This window comes from Bison bison, unplaced genomic scaffold, assembly GCF_000754665.1.
Source record: "Bison bison bison isolate TAMUID 2011002044 unplaced genomic scaffold, Bison_UMD1.0 scf7180017864522, whole genome shotgun sequence".
Taxonomy (NCBI): Eukaryota; Metazoa; Chordata; class Mammalia; order Artiodactyla; family Bovidae; genus Bison; species Bison bison.
The window spans coordinates 2,666,427-2,676,714 of NW_011495073.1; the positions used below are offsets into that span (position 1 = coordinate 2,666,427).

Here is a 10,288-nt window from a genome sequence, read left to right on the forward strand (position 1 = left end):
CAGGGCCTGGGCAGGTGGCCCTGGGTTGGCCCCTCCCGGCTAGGGAGTGGACCAGAGCAGAGACCACTGTGGGCTGGACCCCGGCGCATCCTGGTGTCAGCCCACTACAGGCTGTGCTAGAGCCACCGCATGTCACTGCATGCTGGCAGGCAGGGCGCAGGCACCACAGGCAGGGCGCATGCAACTCCACCCCTAATCAGGAGCCTTCTGAACAGAAAACCAGATCCTGGGGTCTTTGGCACCCCTGTGCTGTGCTTTGTCATTCAGTCATGTCCGACTCTCTGAGACCCCATGGACTGTAGTCAACCAGGCTCCTCTGTCCACGGGGATTCTTCAGGCAAGAATACTGGAGTGGGTTGCCATGCCTATTGCCAGAGGATCTTCCCAACCAAGGGATCGAACCCAGGTCTCCCCCATTGCAGGCATTCTTTATCCCTAGACACCCCTAGATACAGCCAATCTGCTCTAACTTGGAGAAGCATGGAAGGCATCCCAGCGAGAGTGGGTTACCACCCTGCTTCATAAATGCGCTGGACAGGACTCACTCCATCATTCCACATGTGCGCACAGAACCCTACAGCAGCCCCCTGGCCTGCTGTCCTAGGCACACTCCTCTGCTTCAGGGGGAGGGCACTTCTAAGCCGGCCAGGTGCACCGTGAGATCCAGGACCACACTCCACGTGACAATGAATGGTCCACGACCTTGTAGCCTCTGGATCCCTGGTTCTCAAGGCTCTTCCAAACAACCCCTTCCTCCCTCCGTTATCCCATCTGCTTCCCTCTAGGCCACCTCCACCCTGATGGACAAGGACGCACTGGCCACTGTCAGATGCCAAAGTCCTCCTTACCCACCCTCAAAGCCCTGCAGAGCCCAACGCGTGGGGAAGTCTGAGTCAGACACAAGACTGGGCACCTCGACTCTCCTCACACCTCTGGGGCCCACGTGACCATCAAGGCCAGCCAATTCTAGTTTTCCAGGGTCATACCTGCCCCAAAATGTCAGAGCAAGAATAGCAGGGAAGGGAAAGGCTATTTCTTGAAGTCACAAGTGTAAAGCTATTGGATGTCATGGAGAAAGCAGGGCTTTATTTTAAAACGATCGAGGAACTTCCCTGGTTGTCCAGTGGCTAAGATTCCAAGTTCCCAGTGCAGGGGGCCCAGGTTCGATTCCTGGTCAGGGAACTAAATCCCACATACCACAACTAAGAGTTTGCAAGCTGCAATTGAAGAGCTTGAGTGCCACAACAAATGAAGATCCCACGTGCCATTAAGCAAGACCCGGCGCAGCCAAACAAAGGACAGTTAAAAAAAAAAAGATACAAAGAAAATAACACACTACATGTAAGCAGGTCCTGTGCTAATCACTTCATATACATTCCACACATTCCACACATATAACCATACACACACAAATGCAAACACAGCCCTGAAACAAAGGATGACGAAGGCCGAGAGTAAGTGACTTGCATGAGGTGTCCAAGCAAGTGCTCCCTACCAGAGCATGTGGTAGGAAGGGCTGGGAGCTGTCCATGGCCCTTAGAACACTAAACTCGGATGTGGTGCCACGGTCGGTCACAGGTACGGGGAGCGGCCCACTGGGGTGCCGTGTTCAGATGCAGAGAAGCCACCAGTATGCAGCTACCGGGACAAGCAGTGAAAAGAGTGGGTGAAGAAGAGCAGAAATTCACCCCAGGAGGATGGGATCCACGGTGATCAAGACTCTGTTCTTTCAATATTTTAAAGTCAATCCAATGAAAGCTGGGGAGGCTGGTTCTGAGAGCAGAACTAGCAGGGCATCCAACCTCAAGTGCAGGACCACGAGCCCTCCTCCCAGTCTGGGCCGATCACCACAGCTTGGAGGTAGACACTGCGGAGGGAACCAAGGCACAGGATCCAACCCTGAGAATCCAGAAGAAATCAACGTGCACAGGGATGACCTGGCCACGGTCCCAGAGACAGTCCCCGGAGGAGAGAGCCAGCTTTCCTCTGGGATCCGGACCTCAGGCGGTTCTGCCGCTCCTCGAGGTGTGCCGGCCCACCCGGCCACTGCTCCCACCCTGGATGCGAGCTCCTGGACCTGACCACACGCGCCCTGCAGCCTCGGGAGCAGAAACGGAGGGCCTCCAGAGGGGATCTTTTAAAAGGCATAAAGCTGGGGGCAGGAGAGAGGGCTCATTCAAATCTAAGAGCAGAACACCCAGCCAGGAGAGGAGATGGAGACCCAGGCGCCGCAAACCCCAAGCATCAGGAACAAGGAAGCAAGAGGGGGCCCACGGGAAGTGCAGGGCTCAGTCTGATCCCTTGAGGCCCTGCTCTCACTCCGGGCACGTGGGTTCCTCTCCTGAACCAGTAACAGGGCTCCTGGTACCACTATGAGCACAGCTGCTGATGCCGAACAGCTGACAGCCCCAGACTACCACTGCCCTCCTAGTCACGGTGGAGAAGAGGCTTCTTCAGACAGTCTGGCTGCCAAGGAGAAGAGACCCCATACAGGGGCCCCAGGGTCTCCCCACACAATGAGGGCAACCAAATGGCCATACCCCGAGGCCCAGCATCCGCCTTCCAGTGACCTCGTTGAACACCGGCGGCACAGTAGGGCCCAGACATCGAAGCAAAGCCTTGAGCCCTAAAGACGAAGGTCACGCAGAATGGGTAGGACAGCACCCTTCAGCCTCACCTGCCTGGGCCCCTGTGTGGCCGCGGCTGGAGAGAACAGTGTGGGTGCGGGTAAGACAAGCCCCGAAGCCAAGGGCCACGTGCCACGAGGCCTTTTCCAAGCACCCACAGCTCCACGGAGGGAATGGGCAACAACCAATAGCTCTTCCTCTCCCCCACCGCCCCCAGGACTGTCTGGGGATCACAACAGTGGACCATCAGCTTCTCTCAGTGGCCCAGGTGGCCAGCTAGGGGCCAGCCTCAGGGCCCACCCTCCCTCCCCTCACAATGCCTCCCTCAGTAAGGAAAGAAAGTACAGTCGCTCAGTCGTGTCCGACCCTTTGAGACCCCATGGGCTGTAGCCCACCAGGCTCCTCTGTTCATGGGATTCTCCAGGCAAGAGTACTGGAGTGGGTTGCCATTTCCTCCTCCAAGGGATCTTTCTGACCCAGGGATCAAACCTGGGTCTACTGCATTGCAGATTCTTCACCCTCTGAGCCACAGATAAGTTTTTGCTTGTCATAAACTCTGCTTTCTGGGTAAGCCAAAAGTGCACAAAAAGAAATAATGTAAAAATTGGAGAGAAGAGAAACTATGGAAGAAAGAGCCCCCTCCCCCCCAAAAAAGGAAGTATATCCAAAAAGAGGTTTAAGAAAGTCGTGCATCTGTGATGTGAGACAGCAGTGCTGCGCCATGAAAGCGGGGGCGGTGGTTCGGACAGTGATGCTCCATGGCAGGCCCACTGCCTGTGACACACTCCCCGGAGGCGCAGCTGGTGAAGAACCCGCCTGCGCTGCAGGAGGCCTGGGCTCCATCCCTGGGTCGGGAAGATCCCCTGGAGAAGGGAAAGGCTACCCACTCCAGAATTCTGGCCTACAGAATCCCCATGGAGAGAGGACTTTTCGAGCTACAGTCCAAGGGGTGGCACAGACTCAGACACGACGGAGCGCCTTCATTCACTGGTGGGGGATGTTGACAGTGGGGAGATTTGGGGGCAGTAGAGCAAAGAGTATAAACAGTAAATCTCCATATTTTCTGCTCAATTTTGCAGTAACTGTAAAACTGGTCCAAAAAGTAAAGTCTAAATAAAGTAAAAATAATAATAATCAAAAAAGAAATAAAGAGGTCCTTAGAAGTTAACAATGAAAACAAAAATTTAAAATCCAGTTAAAAGCCAAGTTGATATACTCTACAACTTAAAAGAACTCAATGAAATAAAAGATAGAGAACAAGTCCAGCAGCTAACCATGAAATAAAAGTGATTCTAGGAAGAAAGAAGAGAAAATTGGGGGAGAGGAAAGAAATTAAAGAACTAATTTTAAAAAATCGGAGTCTCCAGCTTGAAAGAGCCTTGATGTGCTCTGCACAATACATATAGATGCCCAACAAGGCATAGCTACAAGGAATTTTTGAATAAAGACACAAAGAGAAAATCCTACAAGTTTTCAGACATGGAAAAAATAAATGAATAAAAGATAAATAAAACACTGAAAAGTGAAGGGTTATAATAAGGACATTTTTGGACAAGCAAAGTCTCAAAAAACTTGAATGCATCTCTTCTTTAGAAGCTATTATGAAATGCTCTCCATCAAACTGTGGGAAGAAACCACAAAACAGGGATCAAGAGAGCCAAGAGAAGAACAAAGGGCCCGCCTGGGACCATGGAGGAGGAGACGGGGATAGAGCTGAGCAGGGAGGCTGGAGGGCAGCCAGGCCCCTGGGGACAAAAGGCACACGAGAGACTGTTTCCCAGAGACACAACTAGCTGGATACCTCAAGGTGTCCAAGAGAATATTTGCACACCTGTGTTGGCTTGGAGTGGGGGTTGGGGTAGGGAGCAGTAAGTACATAAACTACCAAGCAAAGGCAAATACAACTCCAGAAGAAAACAAGACGTCCTGGAAGACAGAGAAAGTGATCCCAGCACACGCGTCTGGACCACGGCAGCCGCAGGGTGTGCTGGTCCAGCCACTCTCACCAGGGACGACAGGAGACAGGATGTACAGGTCAGGATGCGAATGAGACGGAGGTCCACTCCTCACCTTCCAAGAAGGGTAAAAGAATCCCACACGAAGCTGAGCTTTGGGTGGGTGGGGGAGAAAGACAGGTGGTAAGGAACTGCAATACATTATTAAACATCTGCTTAGAAATACGGAGATGAATACAGAAAATGTTGATAAGCCTGGTTACTTCTGGGCAACTGACTCTTCAAACTACGTACATGTATTGCTCTGATTAAAACAAAAAACTAAACTTCAAAAGTCTGCCCGAGGTATTGAGGGATTAGAAAGCTCCTGACCCTTTAAATGGACACAACTTGTGTGGGTAAGCCAGGCCAGGAGAGTGGAAGACAGGGCCCCAGCTGGGAAGAGAAGGACACGACATAGGCCAGGGGTGTCCACCACGGCCCTGCAGGCCCCGGGGTGGGGAAGGGCCAGGCCAGGTCTGCAGTTAGGTGATGACCAAACCAGGGAGCGAGAAGCCACCCTGACTTGCCCCTCCTCCACTGGGAGACGCTGAGAGGTCTCATGCATTCCTTCATCTATAGAAACATCCTGGCAGGGTCCCATGAAACCTACACAGTTCTTCAGAGGAATCCAACAGCATTTTGGAGCAAGAAACCTGGAGGCTTTGGGGTGACACACCCACAATCTGTGCTGGTCCACACAGGACATCACCCAGCTCAACCTCCCAGCCAATGGGAAGATTCCCCAAGCAGGGTCCCAGATTTCATGCCGGCATCACCCTCAGGCCTGACGAGACCTCCTATGCACATGATGTGTTCAGTCGTTTCAGGCATGTCTGACTCTTTGCGACCCCATGGACTGTAGCCCACCAGGCTCCTCCATCCATGGGATTCTCCAGGCAAGAATACTGGAGAGGGTTACCATTTCCTCCTCCAGGGGATCTTCCCCATCCAGGGATGGAACCTGTCTCCTGTGCTTCCTGCATTGGCAGACAGGTTCTTTACCACTGAGCCCCCCAGGAAGCCTGTGTGCATGATGCTACCGTACAAACCCCTGAATGGAAACGCTCCTCAGTTTGTAGCAGCTTTTTGGTCACGATGAATTTCTTGGAGCAGAGAATCCTAAAATTATTACTGATATGGGATATAATTAAAGTCTTCATATTAAAGTGTGTTCACAACTCATAAAAGACTGGAAGAAAACACTCCCAGGGATGAAAGTTTCCCAAAAAAATAAACCAAAAGCCCAGCAGGTGAGAGAAGTGAGTACTCGCAGGGTCTCTCCCCTCCAACAAGCATCTCAAATTTGATCCAGGTGGCTGGGGGTCCCTTGCTGTTGATAGCCACATGACAGGGGGTCTCCAGGTACCTTCTGGGTTCTCTCCTGCACAGTGAGACAACGGTGAGCTCGCAGCCAGGGCCAGACAGGCAGGTCGCCGGTCACTGTCAGGGGCAGCGTGCAGACAGCTGAAGATCCCAGCCACCCAACGCAGTTTCAGCTGCAGTAACAGTGAAGAGGGCAAAAACACAGCAAACTCTTTCCAGGCCACGTGCTTTCTGAGCCTGTGCTACCAGGCGAGATTGCAGCTATTAGTACCCGGGCCCGCTGACCTGGCTCCAAGACCCAGCCAGACTTCTGGAAGATGCAAGGCTGCCAACAGCACTGCCCCAGACACGGTGCAGGAGCCACTTGGACAGGCAGCCCATCAGGATGTGTGGTTCACGTGCATTTTAGTCCCAGCTGAGCTAGGTGTCTGTGCAGACTCCAGACACCGAGCACCCTGGGGTCCTAAAGACAGAGGCCACCAGGCCCCGTGTACCTGCGCCCAGCGGTCTCCATACAGGCATCCAGCATCACAGCGTGTCTGAGCCTGTGTATCTCAGCCACTGCAAATGTCTTGTTCCTGGTCACAAAGAACCAGTTTTTGATGTCTGCTCTTCCCCATGGTCTGGTTCAAGTGGTCTGTGGCCAGGCAAGGTCTCCATCCCACCATCTACCTCTGCTCATAGCATCCTACCCATGGGCTGCTCTGAGGCCAGGAGAGGCTTCCCGCTCACACTGACTGGTGCTGAAGGCAGAATTCAGCCAGTGACACAAGGTTTTGTACAGCTAATGGGTCCAGAATCAAAAATACAAAAAAAGTAAGTCTTCTTTCTAATTAATAGAAAGAGACCTTATAAATTAACAGAAAGCAGCATGACCCAGCACGCAAGCTGTTCTAAGGCAGGCTTAGGTCACAGACGCAGCATCTCTGAGCTCTCACCACGTACCAAGGTGCACACGACCCTAGAGGCACCCCACCTTCCCTGCAGGTCGGCACCCCTGTGACTCTTGTTTTACAATGAGCTAGTAAAAGCTAGCTCAATGAGCTCACCCCGCTGCTTAAAGAAGATCAGGAGTCCAGCTGAGGCAGAGTGCCCAGTGGAGTCATCAGTATCGTCCACCCACCTGGGCAAAAGTGGAAAAGTACAACATGGTGGCAAAGGAGATGCTAAAACACACAGTCCAACCTGGCAGAGGAAGCCCAAATGGGAAACCCCTCAAATCAGGGGTCTGAACAATCAAGGAAATCACGCCCCAAGCCAGATGTAAAGTCACTGGTGGAAAAACAGGAGCAATGTTCGAGTTTTCCCAGTCACACCCAGTCATGACCCACTAACTTCATCCTATGCGTCTGGGCAGGGATTCTAAAGCAAGACTATGACTTAAGTTATTTCTACCTCAACATCCACCCAGATGAACAAAAGAACACTCAAGCAGGCCAGGCTCCGCTTATTCTCAAGCCCACCTCTCCCACTAGAGGAGCAAAAAGGGGTATCTCCTCAAAGTTGTTTTATCCCCAAAGCAGAAAGTCATGAGCACTCATTTCTAACTCTGGGGTGATTTTTGATGGCTTTTTTTGGTCTCAAAAACATGTCGTCCCATTTTTCCTTGTTATTACAGAAAAGCCAACAGACTGGTGATTTTAAGCCTTACCTGCTCTCATCTCCTTACAGTCAACAAGACATGATCATCAGGAGCACGGACACCAAACAGAGAAGGTGGGGGAACAGACAGCTCCCCAGAAACATGCCATGAAGCATTAACACAATGTACACGCCAGCCAGCACCTGAACGGATGTGATCAGTTTTACACCCGTTGGTGCAAAAACCTTGTTGACGGTTCCCAGATCCCCAAAGCACCCATTTGCCCACCAAGTCACTTGTCTGTTCTAATATCTTCCTTAATCTTCCAAATGGCCAGTTAAGCAAAAGATAAAGACAGGTGAAATAAAGTCTCAACAAGCAGAAAAAGTTTTAGTGAAATTATGAACATATGACTGACTACATACATGAAAAGCAAAACAAATGTTTTCTCTTTACAGATCCACACGATTCCACGTTGGTTTGACAGCATGAGAAACTGACCAAGGCATCACACTCCAAGCCGTAAACACACACACTTCCTCCCGCGAAGCAGGACAGAACTCCCTACAGTCAGTGTCAGAGTTCTGACAGGCAGACCAGCCAACCACCGTGCATGGCTCTTTGCACCAGTGGTTAAGAGTTGGACAGAATTCCAAGGAAATAAGTTCCTTAAACTATGTCATCTTGAAAGTTTTATCAGCTATACCAACCTAGAATTTCTAAAGCTGTAAGAGGAAGATAAAGACACGGTGGATGTCTTTGTTCATGCAGGAGCTTGGTTTCTATACATTGACAAGTCTTAGAACAGCCTCATCATCCAAAGCAAAAGTTTGAGAGTCTGGCTTTGTTCCCCTCTCCCGTTTGAGGGTCAATGGCCACAGAGATGGTCACTGTAACTGGGCCAGGCCTGTCCAGGTTCGGATCCTGGCAGCTACCACGCTACAAGCCCTGGCATGAACCTGCCCAGCTCCAGGTTCCTAGTCCACAATGAAAGGCATTTTGCCCAGTCCAAAAGCTGTACACACCACGGGCAATACCCAGTAGAAGACTTTAGCGGGGCACAGCTTTTATTAAAACACAGTTCTTATTACAGTAAACATAACCACCATATCAGACTCATGACTTCGTGGTATCAAAATTTCCTTCCAAAACAAATGTGTATCTAAGCACAAAAAGTGAGCAGACAAAAGAAAACAATGATAACAGCCTAGTGATAGGGCAGGTATCCAGGAGCCACGGGAATGGGAACAGAGTCTGCTGGTTCTCCGGGTGTGTGACCGGCCCAGGGACGCTCCTAGGGCCATTTCTCTTTTAGATGCAAAGAAGCCTGAACCACAGAGAACTAAAAAAAAAATAGTTCTGGCATTTGCCAGCCATGTGTTTGGACATGCAATTTTTAACCTTCTGAGCCTGGGTTTGTGCGTGTCTGATTCTTTGCCACCCCACGGACTATAGCCCACCTCCTTGGTCCATGGGATTCTCTAGGCAAGAATACTGGACTGGGCTGCCATTTCCTACTCCAGGGAATCTTCCTGACCCAGGGGCCAAACCTGAGTCTCTTACATCCATCTCCTGCATTAGTTGGTGGGTTCTTTACCACTAGCGCCACCTGGAAGCCCAAGCCTCAGTTTCCAAACCTGTAAAATGGGGAGCAGGAGGGTGCAGAGGATTAAAAGTAATCAGGCTTTGAACGTGTCCCATAGACAGTGAAATGCCACACAAGTATCCCTTGCTGCACTTCTCAGTTACTTCCCAGTTGCTGGGTGTGTGACTGTCCTCAAATTCCCTCCCCGTGATCTGGGGATTGGCCTTCTCTTTCAAATGTTTCCAATAAAACTCAAATATTATATGCAATAATCCTAGAGTTCTGATTCTTAATCGGAAAACCTAGTCATCTAGAACCATTCCTGGAAACACTTTGGTTTCAGAGCTTTTTTCCTAAACAAAATACTAACCTAAAAGACACCACCATCACCAGAAGTCAGAACTTCTTTGGCCACAGAAACCTAGAACCTATTTTTCCTCCTGGAAAGAACGAAGGAATCAGCGAGTCAACTCCTATTAAAAACGTCCGGCTTGGTGCTGTAAACCCTAGTCAACGCCTGTTGCTGTGTTAACATGTGTTCTTAGTAAAACTGAGCGAAACGTTAGAGAAAACACCACTTCGGAAACTCGGGGGCTCCGAACCGCTGAATCAGCATTTTCAGAAACAAAGTGTTCTGGGTTAGGCCTTGTAAACAGCAGCAAAGAGCAAGTTGTGCAATAACGCGTGTTTACTCACGAGCGCTACTTGTTTGGGTCTTTTCTCCGCATCTCTTGAATGAAGCTGGGGACAACGTTTGCAATAAAGCTTTCTCTCCAAGGAATGCATCAGAAAGATTCGGGCCCGGGCAAAGTCACCTGTGGCTCCCCTACGTGACCCACCGTCTCACCGAGACAAATGACAGAAACTTGGTGTTTCTTCCAACCCCAAGACAAGAAAAACACAATAAAAAGTAGAGAATGTCTCATTTCCATAACGCACATGCTCCAGGGCCGTCCTCAGGCAGGCGCGGGGAGAGGCGATCCAGAGGCCGAGAGTTGCATCAGAATCGCCTTCGGAGAACCGCACGGCTGTTATCAGGTTTCCCCGGCTGGCGGGCCGCTAACCCGCGAACCCTCGACTTAGGGTTAGGCCCTGGGGGCGGGGAGACGGGTCGCCAGCAGAACCAAAGGGAAAGATCCCAGTATCTGGCTCGCTCCGGCTCCGGAGGGTCCGG

At 50.9% G+C, this 10,288-nt stretch overlaps 1 protein-coding gene across 1 annotated transcript in view; it reads right to left on the reverse strand.

Moving 5' to 3' along the window:
* Nucleotides 1-10,252, reverse strand: part of GRB10 (growth factor receptor-bound protein 10) — a 226,299-nt gene extending 216,047 nt beyond the window's left edge. Inside the window, exon 1 of the mRNA XM_010831055.1 lies at nucleotides 9,811-10,252. The gene's annotated coding sequence lies outside the window, so the exon portion shown is untranslated. The remainder of the gene's footprint in view (nucleotides 1-9,810) is intronic.
* Nucleotides 10,253-10,288: the final 36 nt, after the last annotated feature.